At 43.5% G+C, this 24,756-nt stretch overlaps 1 protein-coding gene across 5 annotated transcripts in view; it reads right to left on the bottom strand.

The window, feature by feature from the left end:
• The window catches only part of SETD5 (SET domain containing 5), a 73,193-nt gene extending 48,537 nt beyond the window's left edge, over window positions 1–24,656 (bottom strand). For 2 of the 5 annotated variants that reach the window (XM_089517513.1, XM_089517547.1), the window contains exons 1-2: window positions 24,255–24,656; window positions 20,594–20,833 (exon numbers count right to left, since the gene is read on the bottom strand). The gene's annotated coding sequence lies outside the window, so the exon portion shown is untranslated. Of the gene's footprint in view, window positions 1–938; window positions 998–17,590; window positions 17,755–20,593; window positions 20,837–24,254 lie in introns of those variants that run through there. The other 3 variants (XM_089517530.1, XM_089517522.1, XM_089517538.1) reach the window with 3 other exon arrangements.
• Between the last annotated feature and the right edge of the window lie 100 nt (window positions 24,657–24,756).

Below are 24,756 nucleotides of genomic sequence, written 5' to 3'. Positions count from 1 at the left end.
TCAAAGGCTGTGTACAGATGCCAGTTTTTCAGGGAGTTGGAGGCTTGATGGTCAAAGGATTATTGCTTGTACTCTACACTCCAGACAAACCATATTTCAAGGTTTCAGAGATATCTGCCCTGGAAAAGCCAGAACCTCCTTAAGCATGACAGAGCTGTTGAAATATGTGTATAAAGTTCAGTAGAACTGTTGCAAGTAGTTACTGCACAGTACTCATAACCAAAAAACTTTGCCCACCTAGTACCAATCACCAGCAATCTTTTACATTTGAGTGTACAGAGTATGCATCCCTATCCATACATCCACATAAGAAAACACATACCACCTGAAAAAGTGCAACGTTTCCTGCTACTCTCAGCCATGGCCATGAAAATATCCTCCCTCTTTACAGTGACATTGACCAGGCCAAGCCCTTCAAATTAAAGCAAGAGTAGCACTAAGGAACAGTAGCTTCTATAGAAGCACAAGGACAATCACTCCTGTACAACTTTAGGTGGTTAAAGGATAACATTTTATCCCACTCTCTCCAACTTACACATCCAGTTTATACATTTTCCTCCTTGTCAACCCTTATATTATTCCATATGAATAAAATGAAAGATCAGCAAAGATAGTGAAGAGAACATTTGCATGAGGGCTTACATTAGAAGTCTGCTAGACAAAGGCACCACCAATATCATTTTTACCATTTCAACTCCTCACTTCTAGGGTTGTTTGGGAACTCAGATTACTAAAATGAGAGCAATGAACATTGCCACTGAAAGGCTGGAAATGTAGCCATTTCCCAAACAACTGCATCTTTCAACAACTGAATTACCACTTTATTCTATTTACTAGTATGGAAACTCCACAACTTTGAAACTGAGGTCAATTAACATGAGAGACAGACTGGACAAATATAGTTCCTTTCCATTCAATGGTGATCTCAGTTCTCTTACCTGTCCAGTGGCCAGAGGGAATCATAAAATGAGATGCTATTGCAGCTAGAATCTTGACACACTTGCTGGGGATTAACCTCCACTGAAGAGCATGAGACGTAATTGTGAATAAACATATATGGGACTGTGTGGCACACAGGGCACACCAACATGAGCCAGGTAAATGGGGGAAGGAGAGAATGAGGTAACCCAAGGGAGTCATTGGAAGACACTGCAGTTTTCTACTTCTCTGTCTACAGGGGAAGGCAATGTGAAACCTCCCCTGGACAAATCTTACCAAGAAAACCCCATGATAGGTTCTCCTTACTGTCTATACCTTACTGTCAAGTCAGAAACAACTTGAAGGCACACAACAAGACCAACAGACTAAACTGCACAGGAAAACAACTAGTTAAGAGACAACTCTCACAGGAGTACTGCCAGCTTTCACAACAGAACAGAAAGCAGAGAATTTAAGCTGAGCAGCCCTGTGGGATCAGACCAAATGCTCATCTACTTCAGCATCCTGTTTCCCACAGCGGTCAGACAGAAGCCTACAGGAAATCCACAAGCATGGCACTAAGGCATCAGTCCTTATCTCTTCTTGTTTTTACTGTGACATCTTTTCTCAGGGCCATGCTGCCTTGATCATGAAGGAGTACATAGCCATTATGACCAGTAGCTAGTAGAAGCTGTATTCTCCAAGAATCTGACTAACAATCCTCTTCTAAAACTCTCCAAATTGGTGACCACCCCCACATCTTGAGGGGGGAAATGTAATCATATGCAGAGTGAAGCAGTTCTTCCTTTTTATCTGCCCTGAATCTCCCATTGTTCAGCTTCAATGGATGAAGCTAGTTTTTAATATAATGCAAGGGGAAGAATATAAAATTCATTTCGAAGAGTGAAGCAATATATAATGTTGACAGTCCCCTTTCTTCTCAACTTTTTAGGAGGCATAATTTTAGGATATATACCCTATTCGACATTAAAGATTATGGCTTTCAGACAAAAATCTAAATGCCTTTATTATCAATCCCCAGTCTTATCTAATCTTACAGATGCTTTCCCAAATCCACACGAACATTATCAATGTGACACTCCTTCAGTAAACTAGGGCATACATTTTACAACCGGCTTCGCAGGCCATGGACTTGAGAGACTGCAGTACTTGTTCTGCATGCTAACCTTTGTTCTTCCTAAATCCACAAAACAGTGATACCTTTAATTGGCCAATGCACATTGTGCATTTTGATTGGCCAATTAAAGGTATCACTGTTTGGGGGATTTTGGATGTTACTGTTCCTTGTTATAAGGACAACACAGCTACCCCTGAATATGTCTCTTTGTTCTTCTTGTTTATTCTAGTTATAGCATTTTAATAATCTCCAACCCATGTGTGTGTTTGCTGCCTTCAAGTAATTTCTGACTTATGGTGACCCTAGGGCAGTGCTTCTCAATTATTTTCTGTCATGCCCCCCCTAGGAAGAAGAAAACATTTCGCGCCCCCCGCGCGACTGTAAATAGTATCATTTGTCTATAAAATTGTTATAAGTACACCTCTGCATAACACTGTATCCTGAGCCTCACGCGCCCCCCCTTTACAGAGCCTCGCGCCCCCCCTGGGGGGCCCGCCCCACTATTTGAGAAGTACTGCCCTAGGGGGAGTTTTGTTGGCAAGATTTGGTCAGAGGTTTGCCACAGCCTTCCCTGAAGCTGAGAGCATGCGATTTGCCCAAAGACACCCAGTGGGGGTCATAACGGAGTTGGGAATTGAACCTTGATCTCCAGAGTCATAGTCCAACATTCAAACCATTAAGTCACACTGGCTCCAACTCATACTGACCATAAATATCATGATGAAGAATCAGAGCAGCGGTGTATTTTTCTATGGATTCTAAGGAGGAGATCTCCATTCTCTAACTTTCAGTTATATCCTGAGTTATCTTGACCAAAGGTCTTCATTTCACCTTTTACCATCCTTGATCAAAATAAGGCAAAGCAAGGCTGGACTCTAGGAAAGGAAAGTTTACTGTTTATCTTATTAAAGTAATTTCTTACTTAGACCAATATATTATACATGTATGATTTAAGAAAGATCTTTACCAAGTATTTTTAAAAAGAATACTCCTCTTTCTACATTGTAAAAAAGAAAAAAATATCCATTGGTAACAGCAAATGCTAAAGCAAAGGAAAAGTTTTTGCACTTGCTTCTAAACAAGAAATCCTGTCCAGCTATTTGACATTAAATCTTAACAGTATTTGACATTAGGAAACTACAGCCATCACTTCAAAATCCGCTTCCTTTATGCCAATTTCTCTTCACCTTAGAGCTGGAACACAAACTGCATTCACTTTGCTTGTCCTATATATCCTCCCTCCCACTGAGATCCCTATCTTGAACAGTGTTTTAAAATTGATTCAGCCACTTCCCAAAGCCTTAGTGTGCAGGTGAGAATATTATGAGGTTTGGCTCACTTGATACAAAGTACTGGCAACATATTTAGCCATATAACTAAGCCCAATTAGCCATCAGCCAGTAAAACTGGTAACCTGGATTTTGTAAGCAAAATCAAATTAATAATTAGACAATGGTGATAGCAAAAGAACAAACACATCCTAGGAAAAGAAGTACACTTGCAATTTCAGGTAAACGGATTCTATTACAAGAGAGGAGGGGAGGGTTGTGCTATATTCTCAAGCAGTGGCGGGAATTATGCAATCTACAAAATGTATGCAGTCTCCAAGGCCACTTCTACAACCCCCAACTGCTCCACATCCCAATAATAAAAAATGGCCAAACGACTGAGAATCACGCCTCCAAAAAGCATAATTCTTTAATAAAACCTCTGTGTGTGTGTGTGGGGGGGGGGGGGGCAGAGTAACTTTTGGCTACAAAAGGAATTTTCTGGGAACAGGAAATGAATGTCCAGCCATTTCTATTTTCTTCCAGAAGCGACTAGTGCAGCCCATGGGGGTCCAGAGGTGATGGCAAATGATCCCAGAACCCTCTGCAGTTTCCCTCTCTCTTTTTAAAGGAGAGCATTTTACTGCTTATAATCAAAAGTTTCTTCCTGGGAAGAGAGAGAGAGAGAGCTGCAACACCACTGCTGGAGAAGGAAGCAATGAGTATTTTCCTATGTCTTTTGAGCCAGCACTTCCTAATCTACTTGCCCACCTTATCAGACACTGCCCTGTTAACTGTTTCCTCATCTAGCCACAATACTCAGTGATGACCTCTAAAGCTCTAATAAACTAATCTGTTAGTCTGCATAGGAGCAAAGAATCCCAGTTCAGCTAGGCCACTACAGAACAGTGAGGCATTCATAGTACAACATACCATTTGATCTGAAGCAAGGTTTTACACCAGATTGAAAGAGTAAACAGCCATCCCTTTCTGGACAATTATGCACACTGAGTCTTACAGACATTCAAATTGCTTTATCTTATTAACTGTGTTCTTTGTCTGAAACTCCAACCATTTATTCCAATTGTCTCTAGCATCCATCTGGCTCACTTATCAAACCTATATCAATCCAGAGGCACTTTCAAAATCCTCCACAAAAGCTTAAGAATGCTTTTCGATAACCAAGAGTAGTATTTTAGCATTTATAGACTGGAAGTTGGAAGGAAACAGTCAAAAGAAATAAAAGAAGCAAACATATGTGACCCTTCAAAAAGCAATTCCTGAAAGCAGACTATAGATGCAGCTCAGACTTTTTCAGCGAAACAGCTATTTTTTCTTAATGTAAGCAATAAAACTTCCTAGACCACATCTTTGTGACTTCTTACTGCCAACATACATTACTAAAAAAAAAATTTTTTTTTTAATCCTGCCTTACTTTTAAGTGCGTAACACAAGAACTGAGCAGAACTGCCAAGTGTAAAATATACACTTGTCTGATATAATGATAGCCATTAGGGCTGAAGGGCGGGGTATAAATACCATAAATAAATAAAAAATAAAAAATAAAATCACTTTTCTTTTTTTAAAATGTTTCTGCATCAATACATAAGTGGATATCTTCCTCCATGCTGTGTCTGTGTGTTGTTTGCCATCAAGCCATTTCCAATTTATGGCAACTCTAAGGTCACCCTATTGCAGGGTTTTCTTGGAAAGTTCCTTCAGAAAGGGTTTGCCATTGCCGTCTTCTGAGGCTGATAGACTGAAACTCATTCAGTGGGTTTTCATGGCCTACATACTACATCTTCCCAATTCAAAGTTGATAGTGAAGGTTACAAAAGTCCGCCTGTAATAAATGTGTCTGTCTTTAAGGTACCACAAGACTCCAGCAGACTACTTTTCTAAAAACAAACCAAAGCTACATATTTAATCACCTTGTAAAAACAGCATCATTAAGATCTTACAGCAAGGATGAGATGCATGAACTTCAGACATTGTTAAACTACAACTCCCAGTATTCTTTGCCATTGGGTATTCTGGCTAGGGCTGCTGAGATACATAATCCAGCAAAATCTGGAAGACTCTATTATTCCCACCTCTGTTTTACAGATTACAACTAAGAGCTATATGGTTTGAATGTGTGTGGTAGAGCTGATTTTACATAACCAATAAAGCCTACATGTCCCAGCATGCAATAAGATTTAATAAGATGCAATAAGAACTGCAGCATCTTGGGAATTGTAGTGTATACTAACCAGAAATGCAAAGTGAAAACAAGTTGCTAGAGATCTGTCACTGACATGTTTCTAGTGCAAGCAACCCTTTAACATGACTTTATTAAGTGATCCAACTACAGAAATGCTTCAATCCCTTTTTAAATGTTTCTTACTGCAGAGCAGTCTCCCCCACTCTGGTAATCTCCAGATGTGTTGACTACACCTCCCATCATCTCCATATCTAGCATGGGCTGATGCATAATTGAGCTTCAAAACTCAAATTTCCAAGCTTTCCACAAAATTTCAGATTTCTCTCATGTGCTGATGTATAGACAAGTCACCCACAGAAAGACTTAAGAATCACTGATCAATAGAATTTGTTACTAAGCAAAAGGAAGAATCCATCGTGTGTGCGTGTGTGTGTAATTTTCATCATTAACACTTAATTTGAATAAAGGAACTATAATTTATTTACAATAATGACATTCCAATAACAGTTACATTCATTTTAATGATATCAAGTACCGTGTACATATAGTACAAGGACTGAAACCATCAAGATGAATTATCTAAATAGAAGAAAGGGAACTATGGCTTCCATCTTACAGTAACAGGGGAGCATCTACCCAAAAACTGGCAATGCAAGATACTTGATCCACATTTACCAAATAATTGACAGAAAAGGCCACTTTTAAAAAAGCTGTAAAGCTGCAGCATTTCAGCACACAAAACAAATCTGGTTTTAAGAACAGCTAACTGATGATGCTATAGCTCAACTAGTACATCTCTTTCATGAAAGCTTATTTCTGTTTTATCAAACCTATTTCAGTCTAACTTAAGTCAATTAGGAAAAGATTTAAGATAATCTGAAATAAGCAGGTCTTAACACGAAAAGAGGTGTCCAGACAAGGTTGGCATCAGTTAAAACCAGTTCACTAAACCAGTACAAGTCAAAAAGTTAGAAGCTTAAGATCCTAAATTCACTATCAGGCCCACCATGCCTAGCCCCTAAGAGCCTTTTAACCACCATAACTACCACAATAACAGAAGCAACACACAAGTGTCAGAAAAGTGTTCATGAAAAAGCAGATCTTACAGGAATAAAATTTACAGGCTTTCAACTTGTATTAGGGCACTTATAAACATACACGCACTTCAAAATGTAACCTGCACAATCTAGATTTTAGATTAGCATTATCAATACCAAGTGCAAACATTATCTAGCAGTCACAAAAATCTGAAGGTAACTTTTAACTACTGGGAAGTTCCTATAACTTTCCAGTTTGCTCCATTAGCTATTTTTTCAAAATGAGTAAGTAAACAACAAAATTAAGACTGAAGGCAACCATCTTAAACTTATTCTATATCATAAATTAAAAATGAGCAATTGTACATATTGGAGACAATTAGTGGGTTTATATCAGTCTTCTCCTAACTGGAGCCCTTCAGATATGCTGGACTACAATTTCCAACATAACTGGGAGCTGCAGTCCACCATATCCAAAGGGCACTACACTGGGGAAGTCTGGTATAGAGTTAGACCTTCTACACATTGGGCCCAATCTGACTTCAGGGACAATGCTCCAGCAACCTTAAACAACAACAACAACATGGAGGTAAAGGGCAATCTGAAACGTGGCAATGTAGACAGGATTGACTCATGAAATACATCAAGTATTATACTGGGGGGAGTACATTTTGACCATTATGGAAAGGGATCAAAGGCAAATTGGCTGAAATGTAATGCAATTTGTCCACTGGTTTCTTTCCTTCTATTTGCTTCCACAAAACCATAATTTGGTATTGGTGCCAAAAGTCACATTCCCTAAACTCCAGCTGTTCTTCATATCTCCTTCCATTTGATTTACGTGTAGCAAAGTAATATATTACAGATATTAGAATGATTCCATACAGGATAACCTGACAATAAAATGTTAAGGAGGTGTGGTGGTTATTTTTAGAGAATGACTTACTTTGGGGGTTGGTCTTAGAGTTTATCCTAACTATAGTACAGGTAGGATATAACCTAGATTCTAGTGGTTCTCAATCTTTGGTCCTCCATATGTTTTGAACTCTCAGATACCGCAGCCAATATGGCCAATGATCAGCGATTCTAGAGTTGAAGTACAGAACATCTGGAGGACTAAAGATTCAACTGTACTAACAAATATTAAGTGAATGAATGAACACAAAATTAGGAAACTCATTGACCGATGTCAGAGTATTTAGTGGTATGTACCCCAAGACAGATCTGTATACCAGGGAGGATTGTTCATGCCAAACTTTGTACGTGATCTGTGGATAGAAACAACCATGTCCCAGCCTCTGTTCAGATGACAATCTTGTCATCACAAAATCTAGCTAACACACCTTGAGGTCCATGAACCCTGGGGAACTAACAGAAGTAAACTTGTTTACATCAAACAACATCAGTTTAAACATGTGTCCTTTTTAGTCACTCTTGTACATTTTGCTGAAGCCTTATTCTATACAGTAACTTTCCAGATATTTACTAAGTTTCTCTTTCAATTCATAAAAAAAATTATTAAACTAATTTTGGGATTTATTTAAACCTAGATGTTTCTAATGTTTAAAGAAATTTCAGGTAAGAAATGCTAAAGCAGAGAACTACACTCTTCAGTGAATTTTACACCAGTGTCTATAACACGAAGGCACAAAACCGACCAGCAGAAGGATGCAATTACAAGAAGTCAATCCCCTTTTCAGCATGAACATGCTAATTTGAGTTTTATGAACTATGTCAGTATACTGTACTCTGAAGTATAGACTAAGATTTCCAGCAACTTACTCACAATGTATCCCTAAGTGAGTCCAGAAGGGCAAATGTTACTGGTGAAAACTGTGAATTAAGTAATGGACAGTAATCCTCCCCAGTAGAACAGTGTCAAACTTTCTCCTCTTCTCTGTAAATATGAATGTTACTTACCTATTAATAGGCCAAACGCACCTAAAAGTCTGTGATCATCTACAACTGAACACAAGAAGCCCTTCAATTTTCAATTCACCACTACATGCTGAAGTTTATCAATATATGCCAATAAAGAGGATTAGATCTGTTGAAAGGATATTACATTATTGCCAATGTTTCCTTTGCCCTGGCGTATTGTAAGCACTCAATAACCATATTATAGCCATATGGTGAAACAACTGCATAGGAACACCAAGTGGAAATTGCCACTCTTTTGAAACACAAATATCTTTGGGACAGACAAAGCTCTGCTCTGTCAAGGAAGATATTTATTCTTCTTTGAAGACAGACACTTGCTCCTTTACCACTGTAACACAACACCAATTCTGTTCTCTGAACAAGGTTTAGTTGGACAATTTTTTTCTGCTACAGACACGTTAGTGGAGAGTATAGCAACAGCAATAATGTTTACATTTCTATACGAACTCATAGTGAACTCAGCACTCTCTAAGTGGTTTACAATGTGTAAACCAATTTTACCAACCTACAAAAGGATGGAAGGCTGAGTCAATCTGGAGCCCTGTGGGGATCCAACTCACAATGTTGTCGCTGCAGTACATCTCAGACAGATCGGAGCCGCAGCAACTACACACTGCGCTCTTGTTTGGGCATTTCCAGGTTGCAAAAAGGAGCCATAAAAAGCAGTTCCTTTTTGTGCCCTGGAAAGGCTGCCATAGCAGCACTGCCGTGGCCTGGCAGCGCTCCTTTAGTGCTGCGTCATATGGACGCAGTGCCAGAGAAGCACCATGACACCGTGCGCTGTGTGGAGCGGCGCAGGGCAGCATGGCGCCCTGGGCGGCAGAGTCAGGGCATGCATTATTTGGATGCGATGCTTGAACTCTGCCCCCAGGCCAGCTTGAACAGGGCCTTAAACACATAATTTGGGCCACCTAGTATTTGGTCTGAACATCCGTGTAGCAGCAACAGGGTCCTCCTGTTTTAATTTGATAAGTGCATGGGACATTTGAACACTAAAGTTTAGCCAAACGACATAACAGTTGTATTTCCCTTCTCTATATCCTAGAGAGTTTGTTTGCATGCTTTTAAGTCACCTGTCGACTTACAGTGAACCCATGAATTTCAAAGGACTATTCAGAGGTGGCTTTGCCAGTTCCTTCCAACAGCACTTGGTATTAGTTGTTTTATTGTTCTTGAGTTGAATTTGACCCATGATGACCCTGTGGATGAAGCATCTCCAAGACCCGCTATCCTCAACCTCTCTGCTCAGGCCTGTGTCCTCCCTGATTTGAGTCTATCCATCTAGTATGTGGTCTTCCTCTCTTTCTACTGCCTTCTACCTTTCCTAGCATCACTGCCTTTCCTAATGGTTCATTTTTAACTCACAATGTGACAAAGTACAACAGCCTCAATTTAGTCATCTTGTCTTCTAGAGAGTGTTCAGGCTTGATCTGTTTAAGGACCCATTTGTTTATCTTCTTGGCCACTCATGGTATTCACACTACCGTTCTCCAGCACCAAATCTCAAATGAGTCTATTTTCTCCCCATCAGCTTTTTTGCTGTCTAACTCTCACATTCATACATGGTGATGGGGAATACAATGGCTTGGATGATCCTCACTTTAGTGTTCAAAGTTATGTCTTTACATTTTATGACCTTGTCCAGTTCTTTCACAGTAACCCTTTCTAATCCTAGTCTTCTTCTAATTTCCTGACTGCAGTCTCTGTTCTGATCAATATTTGAACCAAGGATTGGGAACTCTTTAACTATTTCAATTTTCTCATTGTCTAGGACAAATTCTTGTGAATCTTATCTTATCTTGTTTTTTTAACATTCACCATCACTCCAACTTTGGCACTTTATGTTAGCCTTTGACTGCACAGATCACAAAAGCTATGGCTTGCACGCAGAGGAATGGGAGGGCCATAACATCTGATTGTCCTGATGTTTATAACCTGTACTCAGGACAAGAGGCTGGTATCAGAACAGAATACAGAGAAGGTTCCCAAATGGCAAGGGGTCAGGAAGGCTACATACCATCACCCTATTTATTCAATCTATATGCAGAAAATATCATACACAGAGCGGGTTTAGACTCAGAGGCCAGAGGATGGAAGATAGGAAGAAGGAACATTAACAACCCTAAGATATGCATATGAGACAATACTACTAGCAGAAACAAAGAAAGACCTAATATTCATTGGCAGTCTACCATTCAAAAGTGCTAGCCAGGACTGAATCAGGTTAGCTTCCAAGATCAAACAGGATCTGGTACCATGAGGGTATTTGGGCTTCATTTTTAATTTTAGATACTCATATTTGAGTAGAATATACTTAGATGTATAGAAGAAAGGCAACAAGCAAGTCCACTGAACATAAATGAATTCTAGAACTGCTGCCATAGGCGTCCATTCATGCAATTTTTACACTGGTGTAACCTGTGTCTTCAACTGGATATTAGAGAAAACTGCTCCAGAATTGTCTCTAACATGAACAAAATGTGCTAGGCCAGTGAAGCAGAACTAACATTTCAATTTCCCAAACCCTGTGTATTTATTTTCAATGGTCTTTTATGACCCTATGCTGCTAAAGGCAACCGTGTCAGAACAAAACAATAATAATAATAAAATAAATAATAATAAAATACCAAGTCAGTTCCTTATCTGTTCTGTTAGCCATTATTCAAACTGAGAATTTTAGAAACTACCCAGTCCTATCACTTTCATTCAGTTCCTCATTCCTCTGCATTAGAAGAGAAACTCATTGTTAATAAAAGAATATCATGAAATTCATTTGTTTAGGGCTGGCTTGTAGTGTCCTTGTTTCTTCTAAATACATGTTTACAAACATATGACAACATCCCAACATTGTGATGCTGCTGTTTCAGTTTAACTTCCAAAATCACAACATACACAAAATATGTCTTTAAGAACAACCTAAGGGCCTTTAATATCTTTGTATAAGCAGTTACACCAGCAAAATCTGCAACCTGTAATGTCCTTTACTAACATGTGTGATGAACAGCACAAATCTATGGAAAAGCTAAGTGACAACAGTGAGATAAGTAGACTATGGTCTTTCTGCCGACCCATTACTTAATTTCTGTCCTATTCTGATGTAGTGAAGTACTTTCACTATGAATGTGGTTTATAATAATGACACCAAACTAAAATATTATTTAGCAGATACCCAGCAAACACTTCCATATTTTCAACAAATGCCACTCTACCTGCCATTATCACTCTCATGGAATCCTGTCAGGTTTTGGACACGCATAACCACCAGGTTTGTGTGCCTGACTTATGGCAAACCTATCACAGGGATCCTTGGCAAGATTTGTTTAGAGGGGGTTTGCTCTGCCTTCCTCTGAGGCTGGAAAAGTGTGCCTTGCTCAAGGTCATCCAGTGGGTTTCATGGCCAAGGAGATTCAAAACCTAGTTTTCAAGTCTCCTAGTCCAACACTCAAACCATTACACTATACTGGCTCTTATGGGAAGACTGATGAAAAAGTTTAATATTTTCTGCAAAATGTGGAAGAGATAGTGTAGAACATGCTGAAGACCCCTAAAGACTTGCTTCTGATACCACTTACTTATAGCAATCATTTAACATCATCTAGCATAGTAGAAATATGTTAGGTTTTGCCACAATTAATTCTGTTTACCTCTTGAACAGAACATGAATCCTTTGCTCTATTTCACAAGTATGAGGGGGCTACATATCCCACAGTTTCAATCTGAAAATTCTATTTCTGCTTCTTTGGAGCAGGAAGCTGGGGGGGGGGGAGATATCTCTAAATTTATCTGATCCTTTGTATAATTTTTATTTTATTACTATTTTAAAATGGGCTAAGATACTATCTTCCAGTTCCTCGCTTCACAAAGGTACATCCAAGCAAGCTCATAAGAAATACTGCAAAGCAGCTTTAATGGTGAAAGTGGCTTTTAGGATTGCAGCATGTTGAGTCAAACACAGACCTTCTGGCCAAAATGATGCCCATTTTGTAGAATCAACTAAAACTTGCAAAATTCAAGATGCAGATGTCCTAAGCGATGCTGTTAGAGCCTCCTATACTGTGATCATCAGATCTGGAAAACCCCAGATGTCTTGTTTACTGTTGTTCCTAAAATGTGATACTGCCCTCTAAAAACATGACTTGGATTCTCAGGAATCTGAATTTTTCTAGTGTTATACTGATCTTCTAAAGCCAGACATTTAATAATATTTATTTCTTATCCACCTTTCCCCATGGATCAAGTCCTCTAAAACAATATCTAGGTCAGTAGCTACTCTCAGAAATAACTCAAAACCAGTTATGATCCAGGTCTACACTATAGGAACAAAGGATGTTTTATCTAAAACTCCACAGTTTGTTATGACATTGATGTCATGTCACCTTAGAAAACTATGGCACAAATTTAAAATGCCACAGTATAAACCAACATGTTTTGACATAGTATGATCATGTTAAATTCTCCTGGTATAGTTATCAATGTCTGCAAATATAAAATCTTTATTCAAGGGACTGTCAAAACCACACTCTTACATGACTCCCCCGCAATCAAGGTGATAGTGTCATTCCAGCCTAGGTCAGGCAGATCAAGAGATGAGGGAGGTACAACATGCATTTTCAAGCATTATGAAGCTTGAAAACAACCTAACCTTGTTTCCAACACCGGCTCCCTGATATTATCATCATGGAAGTAAGGTAATTACCTATCCTCTATCAATTTGGAAGGCATTCTAGCCCTTGATGAAGCAAAGACACAAGAGGATGTGAAGATGGGTTTGGAATTTCCCTGGAAACTACCAGTGCCTCCTTAGGAAAGCCTGCATCACTGATTTGAAGAGGCACCTATAGAAAAACCACTCAAGATCGTCATAGCACACAAAACAAAGTATAATTCTGGCATTAATCCAATCTCTGTCCTTCTATAACTGGAAAGAATACCTGGTGGAAGACCCAAGAGTCTTTTATAAGACATTAGAAACAGACTTTCCTAGTCCAGTACATATAGGGCGAGCAGATTTAGCACAAATGGACCTCAAACACCTCAGTGTGCACTCTGTCCAAGTACATAGCAGGAAGGGGCAATTCTCTGGGATATAATTTGCTGCCACTTGCAAAAGCAACATGTCATATTTTGACTGCACTCTAGTCCATGAATGGAAAATCCTCTGAGCACTGGGAGGCTGGTGTCTGCTGTACACACCCACTGCACAAAGCAGAAATTCCTGTCATTAAAGCAAGGGAGGCCCAGGCAATGGAAGGGGAGGGAAAAGATCTACAAACAATAAGAAAAGCATCTGGCTGTCTGATTTACTAGAAAAGATGCTGAAGTCAAAGACTGCAGTCCCAGACCAGAAGCTCCATTTCTCTCACTGCAGAAAGATCTGATCAATTATCACTGTCTTCAATATTCTGAAAACCAAGTAAGATATTTTTGAATTTTTAGGTGACATCCTAATGCAGCCTCAAAGACTGGGGAGAGAAAAGCCAGATGGGCTAAATTCACACCCTTCTGATTCAAAACCTTCAAAATGCAGAAGAAGTCCCTTCTCAATATAGGAACCAGCCATCTCCAAAGTGCAGCATTAATGGAGGTTGCACTGCCGTCCTTCCCTGGAGACAGCAACCAACACCACTGAAGCTTCTCACGTAGCAACCAGAGCTCTGGAGCCAACATTAGCTGCTTGTCACCGCCTTGAAGGCTCACCCACAGGATCTAAGGCAAAGCAACACCCTCAGTCACCTCTGTGCTGCAAGTCGCAGCTAGCAAAACTGACTTCCTGAGCCAGCTCTGTGTGTGTGTGTGTGTGTGTGTGTGTGTGTGTAAGAGAGGGGGGAGTGTCTGATGTCACCTTCATAGGTGAAAAGGGAGAGCCCTGCACACCATTAAGGAAGTAGTACATCTTTGTGCTGCCTGTCACCCATCTCCTAAGTCTCTAAAGAGAGATCATGCAGAAAATATTTCTGCCGTTGTGGATATGTACTGTATATTCTGACAAAAATCATATTTTTGATGCCATGGCCCCATCCCCTTTCAAGACGAAATCACTTTATTCTGCTGTCCTGCCTTTGCTTGTGAACCCTAAAAGGCTCCAATTACATAATGGGCCAGGGAGAGAAAGTGCAGGAAGCCACCCTGGAAGGGCCATTATCTCCCCTTCCCATTAACAGCAGCCTCAGCACAAGGGATCACAGTGGTGTGTTTTGTTCGTATTTTAGAAAGATCTCCCTGAACGTAAGGATTGCTGCTTGAACCTGAGGAGCCCCCCCCCCCTTCTCAGTAACTGAACAAACTAAAATCTCCCACTATTCTCATGGAAGAAGCTGCTGTCTTTTCTCCAATCCTCTACAAACTCTCCCCTGATTACCAAACAAACTATTCCTCACATTATCAAAAACAGGGTAAGTCTCAAAGCACAACCCAGACCTCTATTTGAAGCAGCTGGCCACTTGCATCCCAAGGGCAAGCTGCTGGGAAGAGGGGCTATGGCGACCTTGCTCACCACCATTAGTGTATTTGCAAGGTACTGTACTGCAAGAGGAGGGACATGAAATAAGGCAGGGGAACCAGATTTACAAAAACAAAACACAAACCCACACATATACACACGGGTTGGACAATGAAAGGCTGTGAAAATCCAATCTCCATCCCTCCATAGAGCAGGCAAGGGGAAAGGAGAAAGGGATTATTAAAGTGCACCACCACCATTGCCACACAAGCACCATGAGAAAGCAGAAAATGCAGGTCAAACACCTCCTCCTCCCCCATTTGCCTGGAGGAGCCAGCGAGTCAGAAGCAGACAGCCCAGGAGGAGGAGGAGGAGGAGGAGGAGGGAAGGGAGGAGGCGGGAAGGGAAGGAGCAGCTCAGGGGAAGCTGCTTCAGCACATGGAGGGATGGAGAGAGAGAGAGAGGGGGGGGGGGAAGGCAATGGTGAACTCACACAGGAGTGCAGGCAGACTGGGGTGTGTGTGCAAGGCACACAGACACACACAGAGAGACACACTCTCCCTCTCTCACATACACACACACACAATTTCCTGGCAAGCAGCTGCTCTGAAGTGGCAGCCCTGGTCCCAAAAGGGGATTTTCCCACATTCCCACAAAAGACTTCCTTGGCTATTTCCCACCACCAGCACCAGCACCTCCCCCCCCCCCCCACTGGCACCGAGAGAGAAAGAGAGAGTCCTGCTTGGGAACCCAAATACTAAGAAGCCAGGAGGCTCCCTCCACTGCTTCCCCTTTCCCCCTCCCCCATATGTCTTTCCCACCCCAAACACCATCGCTGGCCTCCCCCTCCTGCAAAACCAGAGAGAGGGGGGCATAGAAACACACACAGAGAGGCATAGAAACACACACACACACACAGACAGAGCGATAGAAAGAGAAACGAGAGAGAGAGAGGCATAGAAACATAGAGACAGAGAGAGAAAAACATAGAGTTAGAGAGATAGAACTAGAGAGGGGGAGAGGCATAGAAACACACACATACAGAGATAGTAACACAGAGAGAGAGAGAGGCAGGGCATTAGCAGGATCGCCCTTGGGGCCCTGCAGTCCTCCAAAGCCTGGACAGAAAAACCCCTTCCCCACAACTAGGAAGATGGGGGGTGATGCGTGGGAGCAAAAAAGAAAGCCATGCCCCCCTTACCTCCCTCCCTCCCTTCTTACCCGCCCCCCTGGCTTCACCATGGGCCCCACTCGAGGGGGATTCCCCCTCCTATGAAGCACCACTTCTCCGCATTCACACATCAGACGCGTGTCCTCTGAGGCTGCAAAGAAAAGGGGGGCGCCAGGCGTAGGCAAGGAAACACCAAAGCAGCGTCTCTCTCTCTCTCTCTCTCTCCCCATCTTTTTCCTCCTCCTCCTCCTCCTCCTCCTCCTTTCTCCCCACAGAAACGCCAGGGGCTCCTCCATTTCCTCCTTTCCCCCCAAACTCTCTCATTACCCATTTGGTAGTTTTATTTTATTTCATGTCTATCCCGACTTTCTCCCCTGAGCAGCCGCCCTCCGAAGATAAATAGGGTACAATAACGCAGAAAGTAAAGAGAAGGCAGGCAAGGCCTTGGGAGATTTATTTGAGGGAGGGAGGGAGGAAAGGCCTCTGGAAGACTTCAGAAGGAACCCAAGAAGGAGGCGCTTAATATGAAGGCGGTGGGATGGGGGAAGGGAAGAGAAAGGAGAGACTCTCTCTCTCTCCAAGTTTCCAGGTTATCCCCATTCGCACGTTACAGGCGTCTAGACGCGTGTCTTTTCTCTGGCCCTCTGAGGCTGCAGGAAAGAAAGCAGGGGGGGTCGCTCCCTCTTTCCTCCTTCTCCCCACAAAAACCCTCCATAATCATTACATTCTTAGGACTCGGGGGAAGAAGCCTCTGCAACACACACTTCCCAGGAGGAAGGCCTTGGGGCTGGAAAAGGGAAAGGAAAGACAGCCCCCTTCTGCGTTCACACATTACACGCGTGTCTTCTTCTGGCCCTCTGAGGCGGCAAGGAAAGCGCAGGCAATAAAGCAGGGGCTCTCCCCCTTTCCTTCTTCCCTCCCCAATATATACATATCTCTATCTCTCTGAGAGGCTCCATTTCCTGACCCTTCCCCTCCCTCCAGAGAGAGACCAATATTGAGAAGGGCGAATTCAATAATAACAATAATAATAATAATAAATGTTACTTCTATCCCCCTCCATGCCTAATTATTATTGTTATTATTATTAAATTAAATTATTAAAATGTATTGTTTTTGTATAATAATTAACCATAATCCATGCAACATAAAACCAGGCGCATGATGATCCCCTTTCCTTGCCCAGACAATGCTGGAATTCCAACCATTTCCTGGGAATATCTGCAATAATAATAATAATAATAATAATAAGGGCAATAAAGTCTCGGGAGAGTTGGAAAGAGAGAAGGGGAAAGGAGTCTGTGAGACACTTCGGATGCGCTTAGAAGGAAGGGACTTGGGGGAAGGGGGAAGGAGAGACCCCGCTCTTTTCGCTTCTCTCTAACTTTCCCGCCCTCTCCCTCCAACCGAGGCCCCTTCCTCCCTCCCTCCTTCTCTCAGGGACCCACCGCCCGCCTTCCTTCGCCTGGGCTGACCTGTCCGGCCCGTCACCCGGGCCCCCGGCACTAGGCCCCGTCCGGCGCCACGGTCTTTCCTAGTGGGCAGGCGGGCGAAGGAGCGCGCGCTCTCGGCCTCAGAGTGAGAGAGCGAGAGGCAGGCAGCCAAGCGGAGCCCCTCCCCCTTCGGCAGCAACAGTCAATTGCCAGCAGCAGCAGAAGCAGCAGCCCTGGCGGAAACGGCACTGAGCGCACGGGGATTCCCAGCGCTGGCGCCAGGGGCGCCCCGGCCACGCCCACCCGCGCCCTCTCATTGGACAGCCTCCCCGCACCATCGCCTTCACTCTCTCTCAAGTCTCCCGCCTCCCTCTCTCCGCCGCGTTGCCAAGCGCCTCAGACTCCCCTCACTCTCGATGGGTTGATAGGAACGCCAATCAGAAAGACGATGTGTCCTACCCCCCCCCCTCCTCAGAAGAGGTATAAAAGTCTCCCCGCTTCTATACCTCCGCGAGGAGGGAGGGCTCTCTCTCTCTACCCGTTGCCAAGCGCCTCAATCTCCCGCCTTACCCTACCCTCCATTCGTTGATAGGAACGCCAATCAGAAAGACTATGTCCCACCCCTCTCCTCCTCAGCAGGCGCCTCAGCCTCCCCTCATGCTCTATTGGTCGATGACAACGCCAATCAGAAATATGACGTTTCCCACCCACCCACTCCTCCTCAGCAGGGGTATAAAAGTCTCCCCGCTTCTATACCCTCGCAAGGAGGGAGGGTTTTCTGTCTTTCTCAGTTAAGCGTCTCAACCTCCCGCTACTCTACACTCTATTGGTCGATAGGAACGCCAATCAGAAAGACGATGTCCCACCCCCTTCCCTTCCCCAGCAGGGAGGGGCTTCTCTCTCACCGCCGCGTTGCCAAGCGTCTGACCCTACCCTACACTCGATTGGTCGATAAGAATGCCAATCAGAAAAAAATGAGTTTTCCCCACCCCCTCCTCCTTAGCAGGGATATAAAAGGAAAGTGCGGCGGAAGAGTCGCCTCAGTGAGTGAGTAAAAAGAACGCTGGAAGGAAGTGGTGGTGGGGGAAGTGGGTGGAGTTATGTTGGGGGAGTGGCTGTAAGGAGCGCACTCGCCCGCTCGCCGCCGACTCTGCGCACGTGGGTCGGCTGCTCTACGTGCTCGAGGGCGAGGCCGCGTCCTGATTGGTTGGGCTCGACGGTGGGGGGGTGAATCCCACGTGGGGCTGGAGGATCTGCTTGGGGACACGTGGCATGAGGGTGGGGGCTGGGCTTTCAAGGGATGGCTCTCTGGAAAGTTTTTTCTTTGCGCACGCGCGCTGAGTAATAAGATCTGGGAGGGAGAGTAGTGCGAGCACGGTCCCCCACGGCGCATGCGTCAGCTTGGGTGGTTTTGCTGGCGGCGGCGGCGGCGGCGGCGCAGGAAAAGGAGGAAGGGAAAAGAATGTGTTCTGAGCGGAAGGGAGCGCGCATGCGCAATGCGGGGTGGGAGCCTTGCCTGGGACAGGTTAGCGCTCCTGCGGCTGGAGCTTTGGGTGTTTTTGGCAGTCGAATAACGTGGAAGAACCCAGTCTTTTGCGGTGGGTTTCTTTTTAATAGTTAAATGGCCCAGGAGAACCCAATCATTGCAATTGCTTTTTGCAGCTAAACAACGCCCTCCCTGGGAGAAGTGTTGGAGGGAGTCTCATCTGCCAGAGGGGATGCTTTGATTGAGAGTTCCTGCATGGCAGAATGGGGTTGGGCTGGAGGGCCCTGGGGCTCTCTTCCAACTCTGATTCTATGATGGGGAAGAAGATGTTACTCAGCCTAGCTCCCTACAATCCCCAGGGACTTGCTCCTGAGAGCAGCTTCCCTCTTACCCCCCCCCTCCCAGGCCCAGTTTCTCTTTTTCCTCTCCCTGGGACCAGATGCCTCCAGATTTGGAGGCCAGCTGGTTTCCTTTCTCCAGAGAAACCACTACCCACCGAAAAGTGTTGGGTCCCGTTGTTCTCTCCCTCAAGGGACGGATGCCTTTGGATTGGCAGACCTGCTTGGGAGCCCTTTGTGGGCAGGCAGCAAAGTGGAGCCAGTGATGGGAAGGCACCGGGAGGGATGCCCAGGGAAAGTAATAGGCCCAAACCCTCCCTGGAAGCCAGGATGGTGAAGGTTGGCCACATCGTGAGAAGGCATGGCTCCGTGGAAAAAACAATAATGCTAGGAGAAGCGGAGAGGAAGGCCGCATGTCGGATGGACTCCTTTAGGGAGGTCACGGATATGTCTGGTCCTCTCGCTGGCTTCCCCTCAACTGCCACTGGCTTTGCTGTGTGGGGCTGATGGCAGTCCCAGGCCAAAGAAGCCCTCCGAAAAGTTCCCCACCCACCTGCTGTACCAACAGAGTATAACAACACTCCAAATCCACAAAACTGTGATACCTTTATTGACCAGCTCAAATGCTCATGTTTGTGGATTTCTAATGGTACGATACTTTGCTGTATGGCCCACACAGCTACCCCCAGATATGCCAACAAAGTGGAGAATGAAGGAGCTGACAGGCATGGCTTCATAGGACCTGAGCAGAGCTCTTGTCTTCTCTCTCCCCAACTCTTTTTACACAAAGCCTTGGATCTGTATTCAAGGCAGCACCACACCTTCAAAGGGCATGCGAGGGAGGGAGGGTTGGGGGTTCAATCCAGCTTTCTGAATGAAGTGATTCTCTGCAGGGAATCTCGCCAGTTGTGGTGCAATTTCCTCTGAGTAACAGTTACTCATGGGAAGCTTTTAACAGGAGCCATCCAAGAAATGCCCCCCCCCCCCCACTTTGTCTACTACAGAATTGGACTGGGCTTTCACAGAAAAAATCCTAGTTCCATCATGGCAGTTTCTCATGAACTCCAAAAACCAAACCTTAATTTTGCTGTTTTATGTAAGGGACACCATTTTACTGTGCCGCTGTATATAAAAGGCATTTGAACACCTACAGATTTGGGTATCAACAGGAGCAGTCTTGGAACCAAATCCCAGTGAATATCAAGGGCCTACTGTACATACCTTGTACATGTTGTATTCTGAAGTTCGGCTTTGATTCAAACAGCAAGCTGTCCTACATAGTCGCTTCTTCAAAGCTTAGCATGTTCTTCCCATTACTTGTGGTACTCTTCTTACAGCTACACATGGTGGCTGCAGTAGGAAATCTTTCTGAACTTGTTTGGAGTAAACATTTCTCTTTCCTGGTTTAGAACATCCTGTTTAGGGGTCTGTATGTTTTGTTCCTGGCCAGAATTACCACACCTGCTGGAATGAATGGATATAAGCAAGGCTTAACTGCATAGCTACATATTTATACTTTAAAAAACAACCCTCCCTGAACATCTCTGAGCAATTAATATTCCGTATGCATGCTGCTGATTCACGCTGCACATAAGTGAAATGAAGACATGGGCTCCCAAATATAAAAAGATAACACATGGGAAGAGGAGCGGAAGGGAAAGATCAGTCTGACAATGCCAGAACAAAGAGCTCTGTATATCCGCTCGGGGCCAGCTATCCCCTTTTGCTGATTTCTGCTGGGATGGCTTAGAGTATCTATGCCTTTCCCTCAGTTTAGCAGTGACAGGGGAGCTGCCACACAGAAAAGGTTGCAGGGTAAAATTTTCCCAGGATAAAAAGGCAAAATCTAATATAATAGACTTTATATATAGATGTTATATATCTAACCTCATCTCCTTTTTGTGGACTCCATGTAGCCTGTGGTCTACTGTGTCACAACTCCCAATTGCGTTTATTTTCACCAAATTTCCCACAGCAAAGACCAGACTGTCACTGTTCTAGTGTCAGCCCATGACAGCTTTCCCCAACCTGCACCTTCCAGATGTTTGTGACTACAGTCCCTCCTTGCCATGGTGAATGGGGATGATAGAAGATGTAGTATTATGTATCTAGAAAGTACCAAGGTGGAGAAGGCCATGCAGACACTTGAATAAGCAGCAACAAAGGGCAGTTCCATGGAAACATTTTTGTCATTTAAAACATTTCATGAATGCTAAATGTAAGCAATCTTAAAATGCAAAGCGTTACGTTAATTAATTTGAATGATATAGCTGTGAAAACCTGTAGAATCAGTACATAGGGAGATCTTGTAGCACCTTTGAGACTAAGTGAAAGAAATTGGTAACATGAGCTTTTGTAATGCATCTGAGGAAGTAGACTGAGATCTACAAAAGCTCATGCTGCAAATTTCTTTTAGTTAGTCTCAAAGGTGCTACACGATCTCTTTATGTACTAATTTGAACGAAGTTAGCCTGAGTGTGTTTACAGATAAGCATTTTTCACTAATTTCAATGGGGCTTAAACCCAAATAGTTTTGGGCTGCAGTCATAGCTACTTTTTGAAAGGTCTCATTGAACTCAATGGAATGTACTTTTGTGTAAGCACGCACAGGATTGTGCACTAGGGCTTAAAGCTTATTTGCAGGTGAACCAGTGGTTTCAGTGGACTTGCTTTCAGATACATGGATCAGTAGTAATTAGAGCAATGGTTTTTATAGGAATATCAGGATGTCATCCATCAAGCCATCTTCTTCATAAAACCATGGAGAGTAATAATTTTTAAAGGTTTTGGAGGAGGCAATTGGGTAGAAATACCAAGTGGATTTAGAAATAGTGTGGCATCATGGTTGCCATGTTGGAACGAGCCTGGAAGCTGATGAATCCCTTCCTGTGCATGGGTGATGGCATTTTGAGAACATAAGGATCAGCACTTGGAGAAGTCTCTTTGTTTCCTGGCAGGGCTTCTGTGCTTTAAGGAGCCATGTGACAAACAGAAAATGATCTCTATACGTGGTGGGAGGGTAAAATAATTCACTAGTGGCATGAGTGCAAGTGTGGTGCAGTATTTAAGAGTGTTCAACTGGGTCTCAAGTGATCCCGATTGGAGTCCCAACTGGAGCTGGGGACAGTATGCTGGGAGGTTTGTAGCACCTTGGAGACTAACTGTGTGAAGGAAGTTGTAGCAGCAGCTTTCATAGACTTGCCTCTAAGAAAGTAGATGAAATGTCTCAAAGTTCATGCTACTACTTCTTTCCCACAGTCTCAAAGGTGCTACAAATTTCTTTGCACACTGATATCCCCGACTAACAGTATTAGTTCAATGATGGTCACTCTCTCGACAGTACCTCCCAGGCTTGTGAAAATAAAGTGGGAGGAGAGCTATGTTTGATTCTTAGAAATATTTTGTTGTGTGCCTTCAAGTTGTTTCCGACTTACAGTGCCCCTATGGCAAACCTATCATGGGGTTCTCTTGGCAAGATTATTCAGAGGAGATTGTACTTGAAGTACTTGAACTGTAACTAATAAATCTTTGAAGTAGAACTGTAACTAATAAATCATGCCCTATGAGGAGAGACTTGGTGAGCTGGGTTTGTTTAGTCTGGAGAAGAGAAGGTTAAGGGGTGCTATATTTAAAGGGAGGTCATGTTGAAGATGGAGCAAGCTTGTTTTCTACTGCTCTGGAGAAAATGACATGGAGCAATAAGAGTTAAACCGCAGGAAAAGAGATTCCACCTCAACATTAGGAAGAATTTCCTCACAGTAAGATCTGTTTGACAGTGGAAGTACTGGATCCTCCTCTTTTGGAGGTTTTTAAACAGAGGCTGGATGGTCATCTTTTGGGAGTTCTTTGTGTCTTCCTGCATGGCAGAGGATTGGACAGGATGCCCCTTGGGGTCTCGGTGATCCTGTTACCTGCAAGCCACATTGAGTTACAGTCTTTCTTTTAATGGCTTAGTGAATGAGGCCTCTTAAAACAGTAGCTTCCTATCTGGCTTGCTATTCAGTCTGGAAACGGGAAGATGTACTGGTCTTAAATGTCTGTGCAAGCAACATAATGCAGTCTTCCGCTTGGCTGAGATTTTTGTAGCCCCATCCCTCCTCCTCCTCTTTTTTGCTCTCTCTCCTCTCTCTTTATAAAGCAAAGAACAAGCCACCACAGCCCTGTTCTTGTATTATCAGTCCCACAATGCAACAGCCCAGCCTGACTCCTCCGCCAGGATGTGGAGAGAACAGGAAATTGGCACAGCTGTTCTCCAAGTCTGTGGCAAAGCCAACATTAAGAGAGGAGGCGACATCTGGTGGCAGAAATGTCAGCGGACGCCAGGGAGCAAGAACTACGCTTGAAAGTCATTTTCCAAATCCTCTTTGACGCAGTGTCTGCCTCCATGGAACTAGGTGGGAGTGCCCTCAGCCTCTTTCACTCACTCTCTGCACTACCTCAGCCAGCGAGTTACATTTATATTAAGTAGTAGAGCACTGGACTAGGATTCGAGACCAAAATTCAAATCCGACCTCGGCCATGAAACCCAGAGTGACTGTGGGCAAGTCACATGTTCTCAGCGGAAGGCAATGGCAAACCTCTGAACAAATCTTGCCAAGAAAACCCCAGACTGGACTCGCCCTAGGATCACCATATGTTGGAAATGACTTGAAGGCACACAACACACACAATCCAATGCTCAAACCACTACATCATGCTCACTCTCTTAAACAACACATACATTTAATTAACATGACATCATGACATGCCTCTAGCTTTTCAGAAATGGGAGCTGATATAGATCTAATCGTTGATAGGGTCACCATAACTCAGAAATGACTTGAAGGCACACGACAACAAAAAGACCTTTTGGGCCACATAGGATTGTAGGAAATGGCCTTACATGAGGTCAGGATATTTTTCCTTCTAGTCAAGGGGTAGTCCTCCGTGCGTTGTTGCACTGTGATGCTTGTCTTCTCCAATGTCTAGATGTGAGACTATCTGTCAACCTCCTGCAAGCTGTCTTGGAGATCCATGGCCAAAGTAAGACAGAGAAATGCACTAAGTAAATATATTTAACCTCCCACAGCAGAGGTGAACCATCCTTCACATCAGACAACTAGTTAGAACTTACTGGTTGTCACTCCAGCTGTGAACAAGGTTTGTGCCTTACAACCTTGCTTATCTTAAGGTGCATCTTCTTACAAACATCCTGATCTTAAAAGCATTTCTTTTAAGTGCCACTAGTTTCAGTGAAACCTTTGTGTGCATCTGTGTACTCAGGACTTCAGCCAAAGCAGATACAATACCATGTCTGGCTTGTGACTGTCTAGAAATCTCACCACAATCTGTCAACACTAAGCTTTTTGCTTTTAAAGTTTCAAATTGTCATATAAAGCACCCTC

Source organism: Sceloporus occidentalis, unplaced genomic scaffold, assembly GCF_023333645.1.
Source record: "Sceloporus occidentalis isolate IW3139 unplaced genomic scaffold, rSceOcc1.0.p SCAF_1, whole genome shotgun sequence".
In the NCBI taxonomy this organism is placed as follows: domain Eukaryota; kingdom Metazoa; phylum Chordata; class Lepidosauria; order Squamata; family Phrynosomatidae; genus Sceloporus; species Sceloporus occidentalis.
This window is presented reverse-complemented; position numbering and strand designations above follow the sequence as displayed.